General features: G+C 44.7%; 1 long non-coding RNA gene across 1 annotated transcript in view; it reads right to left on the reverse strand.

The window, feature by feature from the left end:
• Positions 1-20,089, reverse strand: part of LOC138282521 (uncharacterized) — a 47,338-nt gene extending 27,249 nt beyond the window's left edge. Inside the window, exons 1-2 of the long non-coding RNA XR_011200962.1 lie at positions 20,003-20,089; positions 19,602-19,682 (exon numbers count right to left, since the gene is read on the reverse strand). This is a non-coding gene — a long non-coding RNA (uncharacterized lncRNA). The remainder of the gene's footprint in view (positions 1-19,601; positions 19,683-20,002) is intronic.
• Positions 20,090-25,878: the final 5,789 nt, after the last annotated feature.

The raw sequence follows: 25,878 nt of genomic DNA on the forward strand, positions 1-25,878 counted from the left end.
AATTGAATACGGTGCACCCCTGTGTTGTCCCCTGCACTGGTGCTAAATTGAGCTACCTAGCGCTAACGCAGGCATCCTTGCACCATTGTGCAAGAATGTATGAGTTGAGGGGTTTGATTGTTTGTGTGGGAAGGTGTCCCTTCCAGCATATAAACAATCGATAATGGCGATTTGGCACTTCTGTGTGTGCTGCAGAATGCAGCACACACAGAAGTGCCAAAGCATCATTTTGAAATGATTGTTTATGTGCAGGAAGGGACACCTTCCCACACATAAACAATCATGTCTGGCATTTTGCTCTTTCTATGTGTGCTGCATTCTGCAGCACACAGAGAAAAAGCAAGAAACGAGGAAGAATAAAAGTATTACTCCTCGTTGCGCCATGCTAACGCCACCCCTGAGGTGGTATTAGATTTTGTGGCTGCCTCAGGTTTATGAAAACTCGTAAATCTGTGGCAGCATCAAAATGCAATAGATGTTGCTCTGGCATGCCCACAGCAACACCGATTGCACGCCCCTTCCACGCAAAAGGCTGTGTGAGAAGGGGCTGTATCTACAAGGTGGCGTTGAGCCACAGAAAGTGGCTTAGCACCACCTTGTAATACGGCGAAGGGCATTGCGCCACCTGAGCGTCACGAAAAGTGATGCTCCAATGGCACTAGGGGCTCTTAAATATGCCCCTAAATACCTATCCGTAACACCTCTAGGGGGAGGGAATTCAAGCAAACAAGTGAGCCAATTGTGCATTTGACTCGTGGGGCATCAGTAATCTGCACCCGACATCAATTCATGCTTCTGCCATAATTTCTGAGAAACAAGTTAGTCTAGAGTCACCTGAAAAAGCAGTTGGGGAGATTACATGGAGGGGGACAAGGAGGATGACGTGTCACGAGAGAGCCATGACTAGGATCATTAACGTTTATGCTGAATTGAATTGTGTAGTACTAATTACCAGTGGTGGCTGCCACTGAACAGTGGAGGCAGGGCGGGACAGGGCGCGAAGGGACTGAGGGGGTAGGAGAGGATGGGGGTTGATGGTTAAAAAAATAAATGAATAATAAAATAAAAACACTTACCTTCGAGGGGAGACACGTTGGTCTCTCCTCCGTCCTCTTCCTGGCTGCACTGGCTCGCAGCGAATTGCCACACTGCTGACAGCAGCATCGTGATTGGTCTGAGTGGCCTGCTTCGACGCTCAGACTGGGAATGGGACCTGGGAATGTCCTCTACCAGGCTGTGCTATACAGCAAAGTAGAGAACATGCACAGTGGGCATGTCTTTTTGGCCGGCCCAACGCGGCCGGACAAATAGACATGCGCACTTTGTGTGCACATATCCCTCCTCTGGCCCCCTCCCTCCAGCCCAGCCCCGCCCCACCCTACAAGGAAAAATAAAATGATAATAACGTAATGTACGTTATTGTCATTTTTATTTTTCCTTTTTGGGAATACCAGTGGGGTGACGCTCCTCCGCCTTAGCAGGGGAGCTGCCCCTGCTGATTTCTACTGTGGGAACAAAGTGTTTTTTTCTAAAAAGACAGACACTGGGCTGGATGCTTGAGTTCTTATGTCTGTTGGTTGATTGTTGAGTTTTGAGCTCATGTCCCCTATTCTACCTCTGAGAAGCCTGTGACTGCTCGCCCCTGCTACCCAGAATCAGATGTGGAAAGTGTTTTATTTGGCCCATTTTGTGGAGCTATATTAGGACGGGCCCCAACCTCATTCATCCTGGTGGGGGGTTCAGTTGTCTCTGTCTGCCCTGTTGCCACCCCAAATGGGATCTGACTTCTGTTGGAGTGTAGCTTTTATAGTCAAAATTAACATGAACTGCTTGCAAATTAAGGAACAATGAAGCTGCATAGAAAACGCATTAATATGTTTCTAATGTACGTATTTGAAATGTGCCCACGGGGAGTGGCCACCAATGTATACGTTGATTAGATGAATTTGACTAATGACGAATTAATGATGTACTAATGTGTGAATTTATACCAGCTTTATCAATCATGTAGTAAGGATTTGCTAATTTAGACACTAGGCCTTAGTTAGCAAGAGTCTGGGCCTAGCTGCCTGTTCTCATATTAAATTTGTTTTTTCTAACGTGTAATGTGCTGTCTACCTAAGGATGAGTAGCTGTACTTTTCCAGAAGCTGGATATGTGTGTGTAACCGTAGTAAATTCTTTCTCATGAGACCCAACTTGCTCAAGGAGACATTCTTGCTGAATGCAACAGTGTAATTCGCAACAGGTACAAGGTCGCCCAAACCGGTAAAGACAATAGAGCTACTGACTGAAGCAAGGAGAGTTACTTTTTTCTACCTGACATTCTACCCGTTGAAGACTTAAATCACAGGAGCCAATGAACTGCATGAGAACTGTCTTAGGTGAAAATTCTAGTATTAATTGACCACGCAACTATTGGACAGAGAAAGTGGTGCGCCAGATTTTGCCCAATTGGAAATTAAGGGTTTTCTTCGACGGATTTAATATAATGACATGCCACAAGGAGAAATCGTCCACTCTTTTGCCATCCTTTGCTGTTCCTTGAAGCCATTACCTTATTGTTACTCTTAAAGCATTACTTTGAGAGATTTTTCTTACTTTGAACCATTCTCTTTACCCAACATTTACTTCACCTCCTTAAGAGGGAAGAACTTTCTGCCCTGTTTGCTGAGACTTTGCTGTTCTGTCCTGGCTGATGGCGGATCGACTACTGTCCTGAGGACGAAGACTGACTCTGTATGCTGACCCATTACAGAGGGTAACTACATGATAATGAAATTGTAATTGTCAGTTTACTTTTCCTTTCTAGGTACCAACTGCTTTTGACAGAGACCATAGTTAGATGTTTTTCAAATTTGTGTTACTAAATTGTTTTGCATTAAGCCCAACATGCTGATGCTAATTAGAGGTTAGTCAAGGAGTTCACTAATATTGGGTGCAAATAAACAAATGACAGAATCTTTGCTTCATTGAATATTGTACTAAGGATACTCTGCTAAATAGATACATGTTAACGCAGTGATTTGTCCTGATGTTTATAATCTTTGCTTTGCCTAAATCTTACTCAAGTTGCCATATTGTCACATTGTTGATGTGTTTCCTGGTATCGAGACTAATAAACTTGCTAGTAGAGTGTAACAAATTGGGAATAAATATCATAACTATTACTAAATTTTGTGTGGTTATTCGTGGCTGAAAGGTCATGGTGAGTTTGGATTCTTATTAATGTCATTAACTAATTTAATTAATTCGCTATTGTGAATACTGATGAGGTTATTGACCAATCGACTGATATGTTGATTAGTTATCTCGTCTTAAGGTGCCCCTAATCAGGGTCAAAAGATTCATTGGCCTAAAACGAGTCCCAGAGTAAGTAAATTACCTAGGGCGGGGACGCGTTATCAGTTCTGGTAGCAGAGGACTGTTTCGGCCCTTTGGGGCCCTAAGACAAGGGTCCATTGTTTAGGATTGTTTTTGAAATGATGCAAATTGGAGAGATGATTTTCCCCTAAGCCCCAAATTACTTTCCCGGGACCCCGGAGCCTGCCGAAGTGAGTTGGGTATGTTCTTGGCGTTCTAGTGATGGTATGAGTGAAGTAGGATTTGCGCTTGCACAGCTTATGCATACCGCAGTTGCATTGTAAGGTCTGTGAGAATTTTTAGGCCAGGTGATGTTTTAGTAGGAGTGGGCGTACTCCACAGTATGAGAATAGGGAAGTCGGCAAACTTCATGTGAGTGTGGCGCTTTGTGCTCAAAAATTGTCCACGTGGTTGTTAGTGATGTACGGACCCTGCGTGGTCTAAGACTCCGGAGTATATTGATAAGTGTATGAGACACTTGGTTTATGTTGTAATTTGCGTGGTTTAATAGGTCAATCAGGTGTGATTGACGAGTCGAGTTTGAGTCAGAGTGTGTGAGTGAAAACCTTCGATGGAGATTTGGTAAGTTCTAAAGTGCACTAGGACGAGCCATTGACAAGTCGAGAGTGAAATGGCGGGTCAAATTTTGCTTGCGAGTGCGGGATCTGAGAAGGAGAGAGTAGCGGCCGAGGCTTCAAGTGAAATCTCTGTAAAGTTCTGAAGCAATTGTGTTACCCTTCCTGTAGTAAACCGGCAAATTTGAGTTTCGTTAGTGCTCGCAATATATTGCATTAGTTTTGGGTGAATCGAGAGTGAGGAAGACAAGTCGCAGGACTTTGTAAGCCGCAGTGTGTGTGAGGGTGACGTCATTGGAGCCGCGCTGGGATAGGTCAGTTAGTGAGAAGGTTCGCGCACGGATTGGCAGCCGTCTGTGAGAGGCAATTGGTTGGGAAGGTAGGTAAAGGGTGTTCTGGGAATTAAAGTCACTTCCTGATTCAGCTATAAGAGACGCAAAAATGAAGTTCTTCACGCTATAAAGAGCGCTTTGAGGGGTGATGTGTACATTACCGCGAATGTGGGGGAGCCTATACCACCAGAGGATACTCCGGCTTATTCCGTAATGGAGGAGAAGGGAGTCGCGCCATGTCTTTGGCTAAAGCAATGGTGCAAATTAACAGAGAAAGATGGGTGTTTGGCGTTTCCAGAGAATGGGACGTTCAACATAGGGGTTCTAGAGAATTTGCGGAAGGCGTTAAATGAGCAGAAGCCGCCTCCAAGACCAGCACAGTTTGAGGCGTTAGCAATTTGGGAATTAATGGCCATACGACAGAGGCAACAAAAGTTTGAGAGGAGAATGAGAAAAGCAGAAAAGACGCTAGCGGAGGCTAGGTGGGATAGTAAGACCAGGATGTGGAGAAGAGAAGTAATAGATGGAGTCAGGATGTTTCCGGCAATCACTCAAGAAGCCGACGCACAAGGAAGAAAGGCTACTTGTAAAACAGACAAGGGTTCTAGTAGAGGGAAAGAGAATAACAGGTCTTGGGCAGATGCAGATGACGATGAGGTACTTAATCAGTTGTTACAGGATCGTCCACCGCCATATGCCATGAATGACAACAGACCAAGTACTAGTGCAGGCCCTGTAAATTCAACACAGAATCAGGGAACAGCGCATACAGCTCAGGTAAATGCAGTTGCGACACCAGCTCCAGTGCAGAATGGTGTCAGCGTATCCACTGCGCCAGAGATGAAGACACAGTTGCAGCCACCACCGGTTCAGAGGCTCTACCCTGATGTTCCAGTATTAGAGACCACTACAAATTTGATGGTGCCGCCCGATTAAGCATATACAAGATCAAAGTTGGTACAGATGGAGCCAACTCCACTTCTGCTGCCCCAGCCGCAGCAACAGATGATTCCGAATTACACTTCAGTCACAGGACTGCAGTCAGTCACAGCAACCGTAATGAATCAGCTAATGCTCCCCAGGGCTTGGGAGGCAGGCAGACGCCAACTTCTATATCTTTGCTGTTTACACTTGGTCCACCCGTACCTTTGTATGCACAGGCAAAGCCTAGTGTATGTGACAAAGGGGTAATGACTCAAGAGGTGCTAAGAGGAGGGTTCGCAGGAAGTTCCCAAGGGATGACACCGGGAGAACAGATAGCAGAGAGATCTAGGTCCTTGTTGGATTTCAGTCTGATTGGGGTTCCTCTAGAGACAATGAGACAGGCTGGGTTGGGACTACTAACTCCACAGATACCCAGTACGAACATGTCACAACCACCAATGATGCAAGCTGGAAATATTTTGTTGCAAGGTCTTACTGAGCAACAACTGAATGAATGGCTAGACAAGCTGAGTTCACCACAGACTACCCCAGCGACAGCAGAGCGGTCAGAGAGGGAAGAGTACCTGAATTTTGTGAGGTTGGGCATGGAAGCAGCTGAATTAGTTGAAGGGAGCATGGGAGTGAATAGGCTAGAGTCATACACTGAAGCAGAATGGAGGTATCTGTGTCCAGAAATAACTAAAGAAGTGAGCAAGGTGCACAAAAGGTTGGCAAATCTAGCAGACAAATATGACTTAGACTCAGACAATACTAAGCATCTAAAGAGGAGTTACAGATTGGACTTCGAACCCAAAGATTTTGATCACATGAGGTCTACTGGGATGAAAGCACACCTTAAAAAAATTCTGCAGAGCGCGCAGGTTTGGGGAGCCTTACAGAAGTGGGAAGGCAGATGGGCAAAGAAAAGAGATAAAAGGAAAAGTGACTGCTTAGAGAAGCAGCAGGCAAAACCAGCGCCGGATACCGGTACAATAAAAATGCTACCCATGAAAGAGACAGCTGGAGGGGTTCTTGTCCATGTACCGTGGTCTAGAGGTGACATTCTGTCTTTCACAAATGACTTCCCCAGGCTGAGGGAGAAGCCAATAGAGTGGTATCAACAGACAGACAGGTTTGTGAAGCTTGTGAAGTGTCTCTGGGAAGACCTGAATACCCTGTTTGAGATCATTGTTCCTGCTGATTTGTGGCTCGAGTGCAAGAGAAGTGTTGACTGGCCAACCGCAGAACCGGCAAGGGATAGGGTTACCGGAGCACCCTCTCCGGAGGTAATGAAGCATTACTATAAGGTAATTGAGTTTTTGAAGCAGAAAGTGTTGCCGCAGAATATTGATTGGCAAAAGATTGATCGAACGGCACAAGAAGGCAAAGAGTCGATACATGCTTACTATGAGAGGTTGTTAAAAGCATTCAGGCATTACAGTGGCACAGAGGTTATAGAGCCGAAAGACATGAATCACCTTGTGTTCAGGTTCGCTGAAGGGCTGAGACCAGAAATTAGCCAGATGATTAAGAATCATTTAATTTGCTGGCAAGCGAAGCCGATTGATGAAGTATTGCAGTATGCAAAATACTGCAGTGATGAAATCAAATTGAAGCAGAGAAAGTTGAAGGAGAAATTGATGGTGATGCAAATTAAGGCAGCACAAGCAGGGATGCAGGGAAACGGAGTACAACAGATGGTGCAACAGCCGCAGGGAAACAGAATGTTTCAGATGCAAATGAGGCAGAGGTCGAGGAGGTTTTGTCCACCGTGGTCCAGATTTGAATACTGTTGTGGTACAAAATGACGTGCAAGGGATGAAGAAGGTGTTACCATGCCATGCGTGTGGGGGCGTGGGACACTGGAAGCGGGAGTGCCTGATAATGGTGCAGGAGGGTGCGGTTCAACAAAGCAATGATGTCAGTGCATTTCAAAATGTTAAAGGACCAAGAATGAGGGGTCTTAATCCAAATTTTCAGAATAACATGGTTCAAATGCAGGGTCTCCAACCCATGCAACTAGTGCAGATGCAGCAAGTGCAACAGCAGATTCCAGTGGTACCTAGACAGCAATTGCAGTTGCCCTTAGCGCCAATGGGACAGCAACAGGTGATGCTTCCTCAACAGGTCACAAGTCAAGGAATGGGTCAAAATAACACAGTACAACAGTTCCCATTGCGTGGTGAGAATGGAATAAACAATGAATGTTCGGATGATAGTTCAGATAGTGAGGAGTGCAGGCTTGCAGCGTCCCTAGAAGTAGATCAGAGAGGACCCTATGTACAAGGGAAGGTGATGGGTCACAAGGTCTCATTTTTGGTTGACACAGGAGCCACACGCTCTACAGTCAGGAGTGCAGAGGTTCCGAAATTGCCCCTTTCAGGATGCACAATAAAAGTAGTGGGGGTGGCAAACCAGCTCCTGACCAACCCGATCACAGATCCTGTTCAAGCCAAAATTGGCACCTTTCAGGGATTGCACAGGTTTGTAGTCTGTGATTCAAGTCTCCTGTCCCTACTGGGAAGAGACTTACTGTGTAAGACGAGGTGTTCTATCACCTGTTCGAATGAGGGAATCGAGGTGAAGACAAACAGTGATGACGAGGGGGATGATGGTTAGATCTCAGAGCCAAAAACAGAGACTTCAGATGAAGAGTACCCCTTGATAAGCTTCTTCCCAATGTTCACAATGACTGATTTGCCCGCAGACCTGCAGGGGACAGTCACAGAGAAGGTGTGGGACTTGACAGGAAAGGAAGTGGGACTGATAAAAGGAGTAGAACCAGTCAAATTCGATGTGAAACCAAATGCCGTGTTTCCCCAGGTACCTCAGTACCACATGGCACAGGATGTCCTCATAGAGGTGACGCAGATAATTGCAGACCTCGTGAAACAGGGGGTCTTGAAGGAAGTAATGAGCAGCCCATGTAATTCACCTACAATAGGTCTAAGAAAGCCCTGTGGGAAAGTCCGAATTGTTCAAGACTTGAGAAAGATCAATGATATAGTGGTAAAGTGTTGCCCGATAGTGACAAATCCAGCTGTGATCATGTTTCAAGTTCCATGCTACGTAGAATGTTTCTCAGTCGTTGACTTTTCCCAAGCGTTCTTTTCTTTGCCTCTTCATGAGCACAGCCAATTTCTCTTCAGTTTCAAATTCCTGGACAAGGTTTACAGTTGGTGTCGAATCCCTCAGGGGTTTTCGGAGTCACCATCTATCTTCAACCAAATTCTGAAGAAAGATTTGGAGTCATTGGAACTGCCTGTCCAATCGACTCTAGTACAGTACATTGACGATTTGTTGATTGCCTCCAAAACAAGAGATGATTGCAAGTACAATACTATTGCCCTATTGAATCACTTGGGAAAGAATGGACACGAGGTGTACCCAAAGAAGCTGCAATACTGTCAGAAAGAGGTGAAATATTTAGGCCATTTGATTGAGAAGGTTAGAGGAAAATATTTAAGGAAAGAGTGACTGCCATATTACAGATGAATCCCCCGACATCCAGGAGAGATGTCAGGATATTTCTGGGAATGGTGGGCTACTGTCGTCAGTGGATCCTGAATTTCTCCATTATCTCCAAGCCCTTGGTGAGACTGACAGCTAAGGAGGTTAAGGATGGCCCAGATACCCTAACTATGTCCGAGAAAGAGATAAGGGCGTTCATTGAGCTGAGGGAGTGTATGTGCAGGGCTCCAGCTTTAGGTATGCCTGATTACACAAAGCCTTTTGTCCTGTTTTGTCATGAACGTGATGCTTGTTCCTTGTCTGTCCTGACCCAGGTCCATGGGGGTGCAAACCGACCAGTAGCATATTTTTCAGCTACTTTGGACCCAGTCTCAGCAGCCTTACCGGGTTGTCTGCGTGCAGTTTCAGCAGTTGGTCAAAGCCTCACTCAGTGCGAAGGCATAGTGATGGGACATCCCTTAACAGTAATGGGCCCCCATTCAGTTGAAATACTATTGACCCGAACTAAGACCCAGCACATGACAAATGCTAGATTGACCAAGTACAATACAATTATATTGGGGTCACCAAATGTGTCACTGAAACGTTCTACTGTATTAAACCCGGCAACTCTGCTTCCCAATGAAAATACAGATGTTAATGATGCTGAAGAGGTAGAACATGATTGTCTTGAGGTAACAGAACTGTGCACCAAACCGAGACCTGACATTAAGGATACTCAATTGGAAGAAAATGACTACATTATCTTTGTTGATGGCTCATGTCTGAGAGACTCAGTAGGAGTACTGAGACCCGGATATGCTGTCTGTGCAATCACTGGTATTCTAGAAGCATCTTGGCTTAAAACGGTATGCTCTGCTCAAGTGGCTGAATTGATTGCTCTTACTAGGGCATGCCATGCCGCTGACAAATTGAAAGTGACTATCTATATAGATGGCAGATACGGATTTGGGATTGTCCATGATTTTCGCCAGCTATGGTCCCAAAGGGGTTTCATGACCTCTTCTGGTTCTCCAGTGAAAAATGGCAAAAGAATTAAGGAGTTGTTGCATGCGATTCAGTTACCTCTTGAAATTGCTGTGGTGAAATGCAGTGCTCATGTGAAATCGCAAGATTTTGTGTCAATGGGAAATGGATAGGCAGATCAAGTCGCAAGGTTTTGCGCATTGAATTGTACATTGTTCAAGGATCAGTGGGAATTGTTACCTGAAACAGAAAATGAGACATGCACAGGTTACGCATTGAGGGTGATTGACACAATGGAAGAATTAAAATTGCCACAGGGTCCTGCCAGCAGGGAGGAGAAACGCTCTTGGCTCAAAATGCAGTGTGTACAAAGACCAGATGATTTGTGGGTTTCAGATGAGGGGAAAATGGTTTTGCCAAACAGTCTTTTGTCTCAGTTTGCAAGGTTTTACCATGGTCAAGCACATATTGGGAGAGACGCCATGATCAGATTGTTCAAAATTGATTGGTTCAATCCAAAATTCAGACAACCCGCAGAAGTTATCTGTCACCGGTGCATCATCTGTCAGCAGATGAATGCGGGAAAAGGGACAGTGGTGAATTAGAGCCACATTGGGAGAGCTGGAGGTCCATTTAGCAGGATGCAATTGGATTTTATCGAGATGCCTGTGTGTGGAGGTCTGAGATACGTGTTGGTGATTGTGTGCATTTTTAGCCACTGGATTGAAGCTTACCCAGCATGTAGGGATGACAGTCTCATAGTGGCGAAGTTGCTGCTTAGGGAATTGATACCACGTTTCGGGTTTCCGATCTCTTTAGAATCAGATAGAGGAAGTCACTTCAACAATGAGGTGGTTAAGCTCTTGTGTGCTGTGCTGAACATTGAACAGAAATTGCATCAGGACTAGTGGAACAAATGAATGGTACTCTGAAGTCTAGAATGGCAAAAATGTGTGCAGCTACAAATTTGAAATGGCTGGATGCATTGCCCTTAGTGTTGATGTCAATAAGAAACACACCCAACAAGAAAACAGGACTGTCTCCTCATGAAATTCTCATGGGCCGAGCTATGCGATTGCCTGCAGTACCTGCAAATGCTCTTGTGAATATCACAGATGATATGGTGTTGGACTACTGCAAGGGTCTGACTGACGTGGTCCGCTCTTTCTCTCACTAGGTGGAAGCAACCACACTGCCACCGATAAATGATCCAGGTCACAACCTGAAAGCTGGTGACTGGGTTGTTGTCAAGAAACATGTGAGGAAGTTGTGTTTGGAGCCACTTTGGAAGGGGCCGTATCAAGTGATAGTAACAACTACCACTGCTGTGAAGTGTGCGGGAATTCCAAATTGGATCCATGCCAGTCACACTAAGAAGGTGACGTGTCCAACTGATGAGGAAATTGAATTATCGAAAATAACAGCTACAGAAAAGGAAGTCTCAGGGCCGTAGAGTAATCAAAGGGGAACTGAGACTGGAGGAGAGCCCGTTGAGGACGGCCTGGTCACTCAAACAGTAAACAAGATCCAGAGGGGTGACGGTGGGCCTATCTCAACTGTGGCGCCAGGAGAACCGACCCAAAGAGCGGTTCTCCCAGAAGCAGATGGATACAGGTTTGAAGTCGAACCCTTGGCAGACCCAGAAGGCGAAGGAGTTGAGGCAGAAGGAAGTCCGAGTATCCAGACTCCTCCTGAGCCACTTGCAGGTCCAGCAAGAGAAAACACCATAGCACAAGAGGAGGGCATTGAACAGCAACCAGAAAGGCCGAACGATGAAGGGACACTGAAAGGAGATAAGTGGCCAGAGTCGCAAGTAGCAAAAGGAAAAGTGGTCATTGATGAAACAATTGAGAAGGAAGTAGATACAACAAGGAAAGAAGACCTGAGCGAAGGAGAATTGCAAGGGGACCGCAAGTTGAAAAGAATGAGAATAGCAAACAGAAGATACGCAGGTCCTGAATGGGCATATGCAACTTCAGCAGAGTGGCAACAAGAGTTCCTAGCATTTTGCTTTGATCGAGAAGTTCCAGGTCAGTACTTTGGTACCTGAGTTCAACCACAAGATAAAGAGACTGTGTTAAGCTGAAATTGAATTTAAAAAACTTGAAAAAAGAGACTGATAAATAACCGGATGTGTCGCTATTAACCTGAAGGGACTTTTGAAAAATGACTGTGACAAGCTGCTAACCGAATTGACAAAGGTCCTGGGAGCGAATGAGGAAGCTGTAAATACTTGCTGAAGAGACTTTGCTTAGCCTTGCTGTAAAAGAAAAAAAAAACTTTTAGCCATCCTCTGTTGATTGTCGTTTACATTTGTAGTACTTCACTTTCGGATTCTTTACAGATCATGCCTAGTACGGGAGATGATAGTGAGGGGAGTAGGCGTTGTAAATATTTGGGTGTTGTTCTGGGTGTTGTGTGCGTGATATTCATTATAGCTTTGTTTGTGGAGATGCGATTGGTGGATGAGAATGAAGCTAACAATGCTACAGTTTCTGAGACAGCTACACTAACACCTTGGGAGAAGTTTGAGCAAGATACAAAGTATCTGCATGACGAGACTAATGCAAAAGGGGAACTGTCTACTAACATTTTCTATTGCTTGCTGAGTGAGTATGTTGACACTATGGATTCAAAGACTTGTTATGTGTGTACACAAATTCCTCTTTCAGTCCAACAGGGAGATACATATCACAGTTTGCCACTAACCTATGGGATTAGTTGTAGTCTGCTACTAACGCATTTCTATAACCAAGAAGAAGTGCAATATTTTCACTCTAACTATGACCTTGTATTCTCTTATGTGCCTATCATAGAAGATCTGAATAGTGTAGCTAAATATTATGCCATAAAATTGATTAAAGGGTTCTTTGAACCTAGAGTAACGATCAGTACGTCATCTGCACACCGCAATAATTTGACATGTTTGCTAACACACATAGAGAAAAGCTTTCGAGATCACACTGAAGATAGGAGGGTTTTAAAAGGGAAATTAGAAAAAGGCTTGCAGCAATGATCATTTCTTAAAAATGGTAATTACAATGGGATTAGGGAACATGGGAAGCTAGCTTTAGATGCGAAACATGTAGGTAGGCTTTGCATAACACGGCCGAAGTTATAGTATGACAATGTGTTTGTGGGAACGAGTGAGTGTAAGCATGTGTTTTTGATTCAAAATAAATGGACCTTCATGCTAAATGGAATGGATCAAGCGATCCCAGGGGTTTACTATATTTGTGGACTTAATGCTTATTACTGTCTTCCAAAGGGATGGTATGGGACATGTTACTTGGGGATAGTTTTCCAAAAGATTTACCAGCTGGAAGATTTAAAGAAATTCCCGAAAGTGACTGAATTACTTTGTGCTAGACAAAAGAGAGAAACTGCTGCTGGTGTAGTAGGAGACATATTTGGAGCGATAATTCCTTCAGTAGGGGTTGTCTTAAACTCCGTAAAGATTCAAAAGTTGTCTACTATTGTGGATAACATGTTGACAAACTTCACAGGGGCTATACTCCTGATGGATACTGAACTGGCTGCGGAGAGGGCTATTACTCTTCAAAACAGGCTTGCTCTAGATATTCTTTTAGCGAAGAGTGGCGGGGTCTGTAAGATGCTTAATGAGCGTCACTGCTGTGCCTATATACCTGACAATAGTAATGAGATTAAAAGTATGCTTACTAACCTAACAAGAGATAGTGCAGACTTGAAGGAATTGAAGGAACCAGGAGTTTGGGAAAAGGTTGGAAAAGGACTTGCTCATGTGGGAAGTTGGTTTAGTAGTATTTGGCATGGGAAATTGGGAAAATTAATACAGGGAATAGTGATTATTCTGGCTTGTTTATTTGGACTATGGTTATCATGCAAAATTAGCAAAAGGATTAAAGCAAAATTGGCAAAACATAAAGCGAGGAGGGAAAAAAAGAAAAGGGAGAAAATGTTCACAGCAAAATATGAAAAGGCAAAACAAAAGGAAGAAATTGAGATGAAAGATCAAGAAGTGACAAGGTCGTTAAAGGAAGGATTTGTGTGATGACAAGAGTCATCAGAGGAGGGATTGCTGGAGTGTAGCTTTTATAATCAAAATTAACATGAACTGCTTGCAAATTGAGGAACAATGAAGCTGCATAGAAAACGCATTAATATGTTTCTAATGTACGCATTTGAAATGTGCCCACGGGGAGTGACCACCAATGTATACGTTGGTTAGATGAATTTGACTAATGACGAATTAATGATGTACTAATGTGTGACTTTATACCAGCTTTATGAATCGTGTAGTAAGGATTTGCTAATTTAGACACTAGGCCTTAGTTAGCAAGAGTCTGGGCCTAGCTGCTTGGTCTCATATTAAATGTGTTTTTTCTAACGTGTAATGTGCTGTCTTCCTAAGGACAAGTAGCTGTACTTTTCCAGAAGCTGGATATGTGTGTGTAACCGTAGTAAATTCTTTCTCATGAGACCCGACTTGCTCAAGGAGACATTCTTGCTGAATGCAACAGTGTAATTCGTAACAGGTACAAGGTCGCCCAAACCGGTAAAGACAATGGAGCTACTGACTGAAGCAAGGAGAGTTACTTTTTTCTACCTGACATTCTACCCGTTGAAGACGTAAATCACAGGAGCCAATGAACTGCATGAGAACTGCCTTAGGTGAAAATTCTAGTAAGGTGACCACTCAACTATTGGACAGAGATAGTGGTGCGCCAGATTTTGCCCAATTGGAAATTAAGGGTTTGTTCGACGGATTTAATATAATGACATGCCACAAGGAGAAATCGACCACTCTTTTGCCATCCTTTGCCGTTCCTTGAAGCCATTACCTTGTTGTTACTCTTAAATCATTACTTTGAGAGATTTTTCATACTTTGAACCATTCTCTTTACCCAACATTTACTTCACCTCCTTAAGAGGGAAGAACTTTCTGCCCGGTTTGCTGAGACTTTGCTGTTCTGTCCTGGCTGATGGCAGATCGACTACTGTCCTGAGGACGAAGACTGACTCTGTATGCTGACCCATTACGGAGGGTAACTATATGATAATGAAATTGTAATTGTCAGTTTGCCTTTCCTTTCTAGGTACCAACTGCTTTTGACAGAGACCATTGTTAGATGTTTTTCAAATTTGTGTTACTAAATTGTTTTGCATGAAGCCCAACATGCTGATGCTAATTAGAGGTTAGTCAAGGAGTTCACTAATATTGGGTGCAAATAAACAAATGACAGAATCTTTGCTTTGTTGAATATTGTACTAAGGATACTCTGCTAAATAGATACATGTTAACGCCCTGTTTTGTCCTGATGTTTATAATCTTCGCTTTGCTTAAATCTTACTCAAGTTGCCATATTGTGACATTGTTGATGTGTTTCCTGGTATTGAGACTAATAAACTTGCTAGTAGAGTGTAAAAAGTAGGGAATAAATATCATAACTATTACTACATTTCGTGTGGTTATTCGTGGCTGAAAGGTCATGGTGAGTTTGGATTCTTATTAATGTCATTAACTAATTTAATTAATTTGCTATTGTGAACACTGATGAGGTTATTGACCTATCGATTGATATGTTGATTAGTTATCTCGTCTTAAGGTACCTCCAATCAGGGTCAAAAGATTAATTGGCCTAAAACGAGTCCCAGAGTAAGTAAATTACCTAGGGCCGGATGCGTTATCACTTACATTTATTTTGCGTGCATTTAAAATCTCTAACCCATTGTACTTCAAATGCCCAACTCACCCCCACATTGAAACAGAAGCTTTCAAGACCATGAACTACACTTCTGCAGAAGAATGCACCCACTGTGGCAGCAGAAGTGTCCAAAAACTTGACCCTCACAAAATCACCCCTTACTAAGTGCAGCTTTTGGCACCACTACTGAAAAATCCATTCCCTACACTGAAATCATTCGCCTGTATGGTTGCAGCCATTGCAATAGCTCTACTTCCTTAGCTGTTTTTACATACCATTTTAACTTTTGTACAATTGTTCGGTCGCCTACAGTTTGTGATGTGCGTATGTCTTAAAAAGGCATGTCTTATTTACTGCCCTATTACATTTAAATAATTGCATTGCATTTCATGAAAAAGAAGAAACTGATTTAAATGTAGTTTGTTTTTGTATACTGTTAAATAATTGGTCTGTTTCAGAGGGAGGAAATAAACCTATGTCTGAAAATGGTACTGTGGTGGGCCGTCGAATGGGTTCTTCAAATTGACTTTGCTTCCCCCTCCTTCACCAACACACAAATAAGCAGTGGTGGAACATTTAGAAGTGAAAACAATGAAGCTGACAAGTGAATCTGGAAACCCCGTAATACATTTATGTGAGTACTGGCCAGCAAACCACATGACCGGTAGTGCCCCTAATTCCGCAAGAAATCATAACAATTGTGTGAAAGGGATTTGCGCAACTGTTGTGTTTTATTGTAAAATAACCTTTTCTCTCAAACAAAAAGTGGTTGTTCAGCGCGGAACTCTGGGCATCTGCTCGTAGTTAGTCTGTTCATATGATGTCATAAACAAGGAGTTCTCCAACTGAAAGAGTTTTCGGTATTTAAAAAGGAGAAAGAAAGAAATGTTCAACAAAAGCTTCACAAGGTACAGTTTGTATATATACACACATTGTTGGCTAAGGTCAACTACGTCTCTTTGTAGATTGACTTAGGATTGCTAAAAGCCATTTTAAACTCTACATTTCTGATAATTTACAGAAATGTTTCTCGTGTTCTTTTGCTTTTTAGTGTTTGTATCCACGGTTTATTGTTTTGCTTGCAGATAACAAGCAAAGCATCGGCGGTTCATATTTCACAAAGAAATGAACAAGTGAAACAGCCAATGTCGAATATACATTCACTATTCGTGTTTCTTTAGCACATCTGATTGTAGATCTGAACCTCCTATTTAATTGTACGGTGCAGCTTTAGGTAGCTATGTACACATTCCTTAGGTTACTCCATCATTTCCTGTTCTTGAGCTAAAACAAAACGTTTCTTTGCCTAGTCATATTGTTCCCATTAACATTCATTTTTGTACAGCTGAAAACGAGAAGCATACTTTGAATAAGTCGGCTTTCAACTAAGTTCTTAGAAATGTTTAAACAAACTTATGAATGAAAGAGTTTCTGCACCCTTCCACCTCCTGCCAATATTAGGCTGAAAGCAAAACAGTGACACCATATGGTTTGAATTAAAGGCCATTCGCTTCACCCCTGATCTAGGCCCTGCACTACACGAGATCTCATTGAAACATAAGGCTGCTTTATGTGGGGCTTTCTTTGTGAAAATTAAATGCAAAGGATGAAAATGTGGGATATATACCTAATGCCCCTCCTTCTCAGGTGTGGAAGATATTTAGGTGGAGCGCATATTTATGAACCAATTAGCCCTAAGAATTTGAGGTTTTATATTGTTTCAGCGATATGGCGTCCTCTGTTTCCTACCTCGAGGTTTACTGCTACTTCAAAACAAGCATTTGCAATGCAACGGGTCTCGCATTTTCCCGAGTTAGAGCTATTAGTAGTTGTAAACTCCCAACCAAACTTTTCTTGCCTCATTAAATGGAAAAAAGAGCGGGATCGTGCTGCTACAGTTCACTGGTAGTGCAATCTATCAGCAAAAGTGCAATTATCTACGTAACCGGCCAAAGTGCAATTAACTATGTAACAAGGTCGATGTTGTGCAAAGTGCTCGACTTCTGCCAAGCGAGATTGCGCTGCGAAAAAAGAGAAAAAGTAGTCCACAAACCGGACGGAAAACAGCAAGCCTCGTATATTGTCAGTACTTGGTCGCTGCAATCGAGGAGGGCTAACCACCGGGAAAGGCATAACGTATGCGTGCCTTCCACTACGAAGCAAGCAGATTTTAAAAGGCAAGCCCACAAACCAATGAAAGACACTGACGTGACATGGACAGGTCTCTGAGCCCTTTTCAAACTACTACAGTGTCTCGCAAGCGATACGCATGCGCAAGCGCATGATAGCGCAGGCTCGACCCTAAAAAGGTTCTGGTTTAAAAGCGTGCCTGGTTCACATTCATTTTAGAGTTCACGTGTATTGAGTAAGCATAGCTGCCAACTTTACGGATTACTTATGTGTGATATTTCCATGGTTACAGTGGACCCAGTAACGTCCTTTCCCCATGTGTACCTTTCATAAAACTCTTCTCCCAATTATCATCTGGATCCAGCCAGTGGACGGCATGTTGTAGTTGGGCCGCCATATAATATAATTCCAGATGCGTGACTTTGAGCCCCCTCTGTCCCCATGGTCTCCTCAGTGTAGCTAGTTCAACACATTTACGGCTGTTACCCCAAAGGAGGTCCACAGTCGAGCCATCAAGAATGCAAAAGTAATGTCTGGGAATAGCATATAAGGTGCCCTGTAGAATATATAGACATTGTGGCAGGACAATCATTTTTACAATGGCTATCCTGCCCATAAGCGACAAGGGCAGTTCCTTCCAGAACATGATTGAAGCTTGGAGGCCATCTATTACTCTATTAACATTGTGGGCCCGGTAGGTAGAGGCTGTATGTGTCAGATGGATCCCTAAGTAACAGATATCAGTTAGCACCCAAGGAATGCCGACCTCCTGGCAGCCCATCCGCCGGAACCCCCTCCAGTGCTCCCAGCAGAAAAAGTTTAGATTTGTTCAGGTTGATCTGCAGACCAGATATTTCACCGAAGACTCACATAACATTGAGTAAAATAAGTACTGAGTAGACCGGTTGCCACAAATATACCAGAGCATCATGGGCGTAAAGGGAGACCACATGGTTTGTGTCTCCTAGTGATATCCCCCATGGGCCCAGCGCCTGGTGCAGGGTCTCCCCTAATGGCTCCATGCCGATAGCAACCAGTGGTGAGAGAGGGTATCCCTATCTGGTGCCCCACTCACTGATACCACCCCACCGTACGCACCCTGGCATGAGGACAGAATAGAGGTGACAAACCAAGCCGATAAATCAGGGGCCGAAGCCCATCTTCTGAAGTACACTCCATAAATATGACCAGTTAAAGGAGTCAAATGCCTGTTTAATGTCCAGAAATGCCAGAGCGTACTCTTCCGCCATGAGCTTCGGGCGTGATAAACATGAGCCAAGCGTCTTAAATTATGAAGAGTGTTGTGTCTCTGAAAAAAACCAAATTGATCCTGGTGTACTAGGGCTTGCAAAAAAGGCAAGCTGCAAGCACCTTGCTCAGAGTTTTCATTTCAATATTTACAAGGGATATTGCAATACACAGTCAAAGGCACTCATGTCAAATAAATATGACCATTGTCTGTATCTTTGTTCAGCAGATCCACTTGTTTTTATTTAATATGTTCTTCAATTCCAACCAGTCCAGCCAACACGTGTTTCGTCATGCAAACAATACTCGCTTTGACTTTATCAAGGCTGAAAACCGTCATAATTCAATCCAATTACAAGTATGACCGTAACTAAGTTTAAACTACATGTCACCCATAACCATTTAGAATAACCACATTTCCATGTTAGTTAGTTGGCATTAAAAAGAACATTACCATCCATGCATCAAAATTCCAAAGTGAAAAGTACAGGTGCAACTAAAAGAACAAGCTTGAAATGGTTGGTGGTATGCAATCAATTACTCTTATAGCATCAACGTGAGAGAGATACTAGTTATTGATTGGTCTAAAAGGATATTCCCAACGTGCTGCATCCATAAAGTTGAAGTGCATAGTTTGATCACCCAATGTGCAAGAATAAAATTAAAGTCCACCAAGTAATTGCTAGCCATGCCCTTAATCTGCTACTTGCCTTTTTAGAAATCATTAGGAATCATTATTCCCATAATATTCAACAACGTCTTCATAATCTACCTGCAAGAGCGGAAATGAAAAGGCAATAAACAAACCCATTGTCAGACGACTGTATTTTATTTGATTTGCTAAACGATACTATACGCGTGTCGTAAGAAAAAAGAGAAAGCGGAAGCCATCCGTTTCTCCCTTACCGATAGAGAATTGTATCCTTAAATAAAATTATTCCGAGCACTCCTCAAAGTAAGTTCCCATCTTCCAACTCGTTCTGTAATCTGACAAAAATAAACACAAAATTAAAACTTTTGTGATTATGTTACAAAATGAAAAGAGAAAGATAAATGTTTAAACCATATTTGCTATGAATATATCATGTATCTTATCTACACAATCAATGCAAGGTCATAATTCACTTGAAAAACCTCCTCCCTTAGGCACAACCACTCGATTCAGTTTACGTCCCAACTCACATTTTAGCTACATCTAATTCCTATATAAATTCAATCAAAATATACTATTGGCCCAAGAGAGAAGAAAACCCATAATGACAATAAATATAATTATAGGGAACTAGTACCACCCATACAGTGCTTACCGGTATCTTGCTAAAGTATCATATCCGTTAGTGTTCCCAGAGGTGTGTACGCGTCCGATCAACAAACCTGACTCCATCTTAGCCTCGCCTCTAAATATACCGAACGTAAACACAGATGACGAACTACACCATCTGAGGGCGTCCGCCATCTTGAGAGTGTAATCGTATTTGTCGTATACAATATATATCGAAGTACTAAACCAAAATCTAATGTAGTTGTGGATGACGCACTGAAACTTTATGGGGAGTCCACTAAGTTTAATTTATGGGTATCTATTATGGAACGTTAGCAGTTCAAGTTCATATTTTTATCCGTTATTAACTCGCTCCCCATACCAATAGTAAATCTTACTGAAAAAGTTAAATGAAAGCTCCATCTCAATGAGCAAGTGTGTTATACGATACTACATCAAAATAATCTATATAGATATTGTCATTATGTTTCAAGAAATTGAAACTATCCAGTAACAAATTACGCTAGTTCATCAATGTGGTTAGGATAAACTAAGACTATTTCATTATTAATTTTCTCCTAAGTATGCCCTCCTCAAATGAGGAAACAGCACGTTTGGGAACTGTCTTTTTAATACTTAGCAACGTATTTAATAGTCAACAAGATAAAAAATATGCTCAACTAGTGATTTTCCATGTCAACAATTGTGTCACTGTGGCAACCATACCATAAAAAACACACATGCACTTCACTCCCAGCTCCAAGCATTCCCAGGGTCACGTCCCTGGTGTTGAAACAGGTGTCCCCAAGATCCAAGTGTACAAGAGCAGACTAAACAACCCCAGTGAAGCTTCAACCTGAACAGCAATACCCTCCTCCCCTTGATCAGTGTCACCCCTTCCCCTTTCTAAACCGAGACAAGAAGAGAATCAGCATACGCCGCCCCACTCAAACCCACCTCCATGGCTACAGCCTCACAAAGAAAATGAGGCATCCAGTCATCCTTAAAGGAGTCACGTTTAAAGAAATAACAATATTAAATAACATAAACAACTCTATTTAGCAAAAAAGCAAATTTAATTTAGGTGACTCTCAGTAGCTGCTCTCCTTAGTGCACAGCGGGCAATATTGTGCAACAGGGTACACTATCAAAGGAGAACTCTCTCATTGGGGAGGGGTTGGATGGGGGCAGTGTTCAACCATCCCCCAATCTCAAATCTGGGACGAGTGTGTCCCCACTGAGTTTTGCGTAATCTGGCCCTCCTCTAAAGCATCCAACGAGTCCAGGACCATCTCTGTGTCCCGCAATGTACCATTGGACCTTACCATTATCATCCCCATCTTCTCACCATTCTCGAGTCTCATCCAGGGTCCCAGGCGGCACCGAGGACATGCCTGTTGGTCCCATGATGACATACAGGACAAACCCTGTAACGATGAGGCCTCACAGATGACGCTGAGCCCAGGTCAGTGGTAACAGTGTGTTTCATTAAACTTAAACGCCCACTCCGTGAATGCCATTTCCCGCCCTCACTCCTCACTTTAAACCCACGGCTACGTCCCACTAGGGCACGGTCACTTCAGCCCACACAGGAGGGGTAAACAGTATTAAGCCCCCACAAAACCCTTGCAGGGTGGGCTGGTCCAAACACGACCAACACTACATTCCTCCCCAACTGGAGATAAATAAACAAAAATCCCAAAAATTTTCATTCGGGGAACTTAGTCAAAGTACAGGACACCCAGTTCGGGGTGATCAACGCCAGAATGACATGCATGTGCCTCCATCAGTCAGTCACAAAGTCTGCATAGCGTCTGGAAGGGTTGGGGTAGTATCTCAGGTGGTATAGCCCACCTCCAGACCTTCTGGATGGCAGCCCTGGGCTTCCATTAGCATTTGATGGCTCAGACTGTGGTGAACTTGGCAGCATTTGTTGGCTCGTTGCCGCGCCTATGGCCGTTGAGGACTCTTGCATCCACGGGGTGTCAGGTTGAGGTTGGATGTCTTCTGGATCACCAGGATCCTCAGGTGCTGTGGAGTCTTCGTCGTTGCACGCTGATGGGACAGCCACGAAAGCCGTTTAAACTGGGACACATTCCTGGTCACATTCTTGGCCCACCTCCTCGACGTCACCATCATTCCTTTGATGGCGGTTACTCTCCAGCCTCTAAAGGCAAATGGAACTTTCCTCCGGGGTGGCGGTCCTTTACGAGGACGGTGTCCCCTACTTGGAAGGGTATTATCCAGGCCCTCCGCTTCCGGGAGGCATATTCGTTGGCGCGAGATCTCTGCTGCGTAGATTTATTTCGGGCGGTGGCTGGGCTGTCCACACAGGGTGGTGTGGGATGGCGTCAGTTACCGTCCAACCAAAACAAAGTTGGCTTGGGGTGGCCCCGGTGGTGGCATGGGACATGACTCTGTATTCCCTGAGGAACGTGTAGATGGCACTTTCAACGTTCTGCGATTCTACGGTGGCTATGCAAATCACCTTGGTTAGTGTTCTTACAAAATGTTCCACCTCCACATTCGCCTGTGGCCACCTGGGCATGATCCGGCTGTGTTTGGTGTTCCGGGATTTTAGAAAATCGGCCCACTCTTGGCTATTAAATGGAGGCCCATTGTCAGTGTGGACTTCTCCAAACAGACCGTGGGTAGACATTAGTTTTTGCATTTTCGGGATGACTGTGGCAGCTGAGGTGGACTACACAAGCTCTACTTCTGGATATCGCGAGTAATCGTCTACCACCATTAACATGCGGGATCCGTCGGGTAGGCTCCCGAAATCTGCACTGACTCTCTCCCCCACTGGGTGGTAGGTCCATCTTCTGTGATGACAGGCGCAGGGAGGTCTAGTAGTCCACTGGCCTGGCAGACAGTACAACCTTTGACTACCTCCTCTACCTGCTGGTCTAGGCAAGGGAACCAGACCTTGCTCCAGAACTGGTTCTTCGATTTAACGATGCCCTGGTGGGCTCCATGGGCCAGAGACACACCCCGGGATGATAGGCAAGCGGGTAGTACAAGGCGGAGCCCTTGCAACAGGCACCCCTCCTCGCTCACTGAAGATTCGTGCCAGACGTTGAAGAATGCTTAGAGTTTGGGCCTGGCATTGGCAGTGCGAAAGGCTGTGGGGTATTGTAGTGGGCACCAATCTCCAGATCTCGTAGCCTACATGGCCAACTGCAGACAGTCATCTTGGTTGGCAGCTTCCACCACTTTGGTGAGCTGTATGGGCAGCGGCCAGGCCCAGTCAACCACCAACCGAACGTATTCTTCAGTTTCAAATACCTCTTCCACTTCCTGCGGGGTTGCCTGGTGGGCATGACGTGACAAGAAGTCTGCAGGGTTTCAAGTGCCTGGTCGATAATCTACGCTAAAGTTGAATGCCTGCAGCTGTAGTATCCACTTTTCAATACGTGGCGGCGGCTTTGATGATGACCCTTTAAAGAGTGTGATTAGTGGCTTTTGGTCTGTAATTACAGTGAATGCTTTATCGTAGAGATAGAGGTGGAAGTGCCGGCACCCCTAGTGAATGGTGATGGCTTCCCGGTCTATCTGGGAGTACCGCTACTCTGTTGGTGTAAGGGTCCGACTTGGGAAAACGATGGGTGCCCAGCCCCCCCACAGTCCTGTTTCTGGGTCAGGACGGCACCTAATCCCATGGGGCTGGCATCCACAGCCAACTGCGACTCATGTCGAGGGTCAACAAAGGCGAGCGTGGTGTCCGCGGATAGGGCATCCTTCATGTCCTCAAAAGCCCTTTCTTGTTCTTCATTCCTGACCAAGGGGTGATTGGCTTGGGTCAGCACTCGCAGGGGGGCGGTGAGGTCTGATATATTCTTCATGAATCGGCCACAGTAGGTGACCATTCCCAGAAAAATCCTGACCCCTGAGACAGGCATGGGCGCTGGAGCCTCCTGGATGTCTCTCACCTTGAGTGGGTCTGGACAAATTCTGTGTTCGAAGAATCGATAGCCGAAGAAGCAAATGTCCCTCTTGAGAAATTCACATTTCTCTTGGTGCAGCGTCAGACCTCGCTCCTGCAGTCTTGCAAACACCACTCATAGCTTTGCCAGGTGGTCTTCTAAAGTCGGACGTGCACCAGAATGTCGTCGCTCATGTTGAGGACTCCAGAGAGCCCTCACAGGACCTCCTTGATGGTGTGCTGGAACACTTCGGCGGCGCTGGAGATGCCAAAGTTTAGCCTGGTGTATCTCCAGAGGCCTGTGTGTGTGGAAAAAGTGGTGATTGGGCGTTAGGCTGGATGCAAGACAATATGGTGGTACCCCGACCGGAGGTCCATCTTGGAAAACCACTTAGATCCTGAAAGCTCTCCAATGATGTCGTCTGTGGTCGGGGTTAAGTGTCTTTCCCTCTTAATGGCCTGATTGGGAAGGCGCATGTCCACACAGATTCGGACGGCATCAGGTCGTTTGGGTTTCCTGGCAGCGACTATTGGGGATATCCACGGGGTGGGGCCTGACACTCTTTCGATTATGCCGGCTCGCTCTAGCAGTTGAAGCTCACGTTGCACTCTGGGTAGAAGATAGAAGATAGAATGCCACTCGCCTGTGTCTCAGGGCGACGGGAGCCACCGACTCATTTATGTGGAGCTTTAGAGGTGGGCCCTTTTGGTACCCAATGCCCTCGAATAATGAGTCAAACTCTTTCACAAAGTCCCCCAAGCTGCTGGCGTGAACGCTGAACGTAAAGTGTACGAGATTGAGGCTTTGAGCAGCGAGGCAGCTAAGTAAGAATCCTGCCCCTTCACGTGACACATAGATCTCAGTCATGATCTTTGTGCTCTCATGGGTGACATCTGATGTAAAGACACTGGCTATGTTGAGGGAGCGTCTGTTCTCAAAAGCTTGGACCTGTGCCCTGGTAGGTTTCGGCAGTGGTGGGCGTGTCCATGGTACACATCTTCAGCCATTCGGTTAATTGACGCTCCAGTGTCAATTAAGGCTGAGACGGGTTGATGCTGTAGTAGCACTTGGCATATGGGCAGCCGATGGTTACCATTTGCATGTGTAACATGGACTACTAGTTGATCGTCATCCATGTCGCTGACTGACACAGTGGTGGGAGAAGTAGCTACGGCTCAGATAGCTTTCTTGGGTGTGGGCACTTTAGGCACAGAGCAGCAGACTTTTGAAAAATGGTTGAGCCTGCCACATGCGCTGCAAGGTTTCCCTTGGGCTGGGCAACCCACTGGGTGTGGTTGATGGCTCCTACACCACCTGCAGAGTCTGTCTCTTGGCTCTCCTTTTTGGTTTTCGGCTCTTCCTTTTGGTGGATCTGCGGTCACCGCATTGAAGGGCTCCATCTTTATCTGGACACTTGGTGTCTGCTCCATGTGCACGGCTCTTGCCTTCCACAGTTCTTGTGAGCGTCCTGGCGTGAGGATGTCTCTCATCCGCATATTTGGCTCCTGTAGAATGCACTCTCGAAGCTTTGACAAGGAGCATCTCTGGATGAATTGTGCTCTTATTTCGTCTTCCTCGTCGGGCAACGTGCATGTGCTGGCCAGCTCCCGTACGCGCGCATTGAATACATCCAAGGATTCGTCGGCTTCTTGGCATGCTTGGTGCAGCAGGAAACGCTCATAGTCCGGGTTTGCATACGGTTCAAAATGCGCAGTGATTGCCCCTTTCAGTGTATTGTATGTGTGTGGTGTTGCCTCTGTCACCGTCTTGGATACCTTATGAATACCCCCCCCCCAAATGCAGGAGTAGAGGACTTTTACATTCATCATTCACCTCCAGAGCCTCGAAGTAGGTCTCAAGGCATTCAATCCATGCCTTCCACCTTGCGGCCTGGGTGGGGGGGATGCCCCTGTGATAGTAAAACGTTCCAGAGCAGGGATGCCAGCCATGGCAATGGGTGAGTGTGGTTGTCTGACAGGCATATGGGAAAACAGTT

The sequence above is a fragment of the Pleurodeles waltl genome, chromosome 2_2 (assembly GCF_031143425.1).
Source record: "Pleurodeles waltl isolate 20211129_DDA chromosome 2_2, aPleWal1.hap1.20221129, whole genome shotgun sequence".
Lineage (NCBI taxonomy): Eukaryota > Metazoa > Chordata > Amphibia > Caudata > Salamandridae > Pleurodeles > Pleurodeles waltl.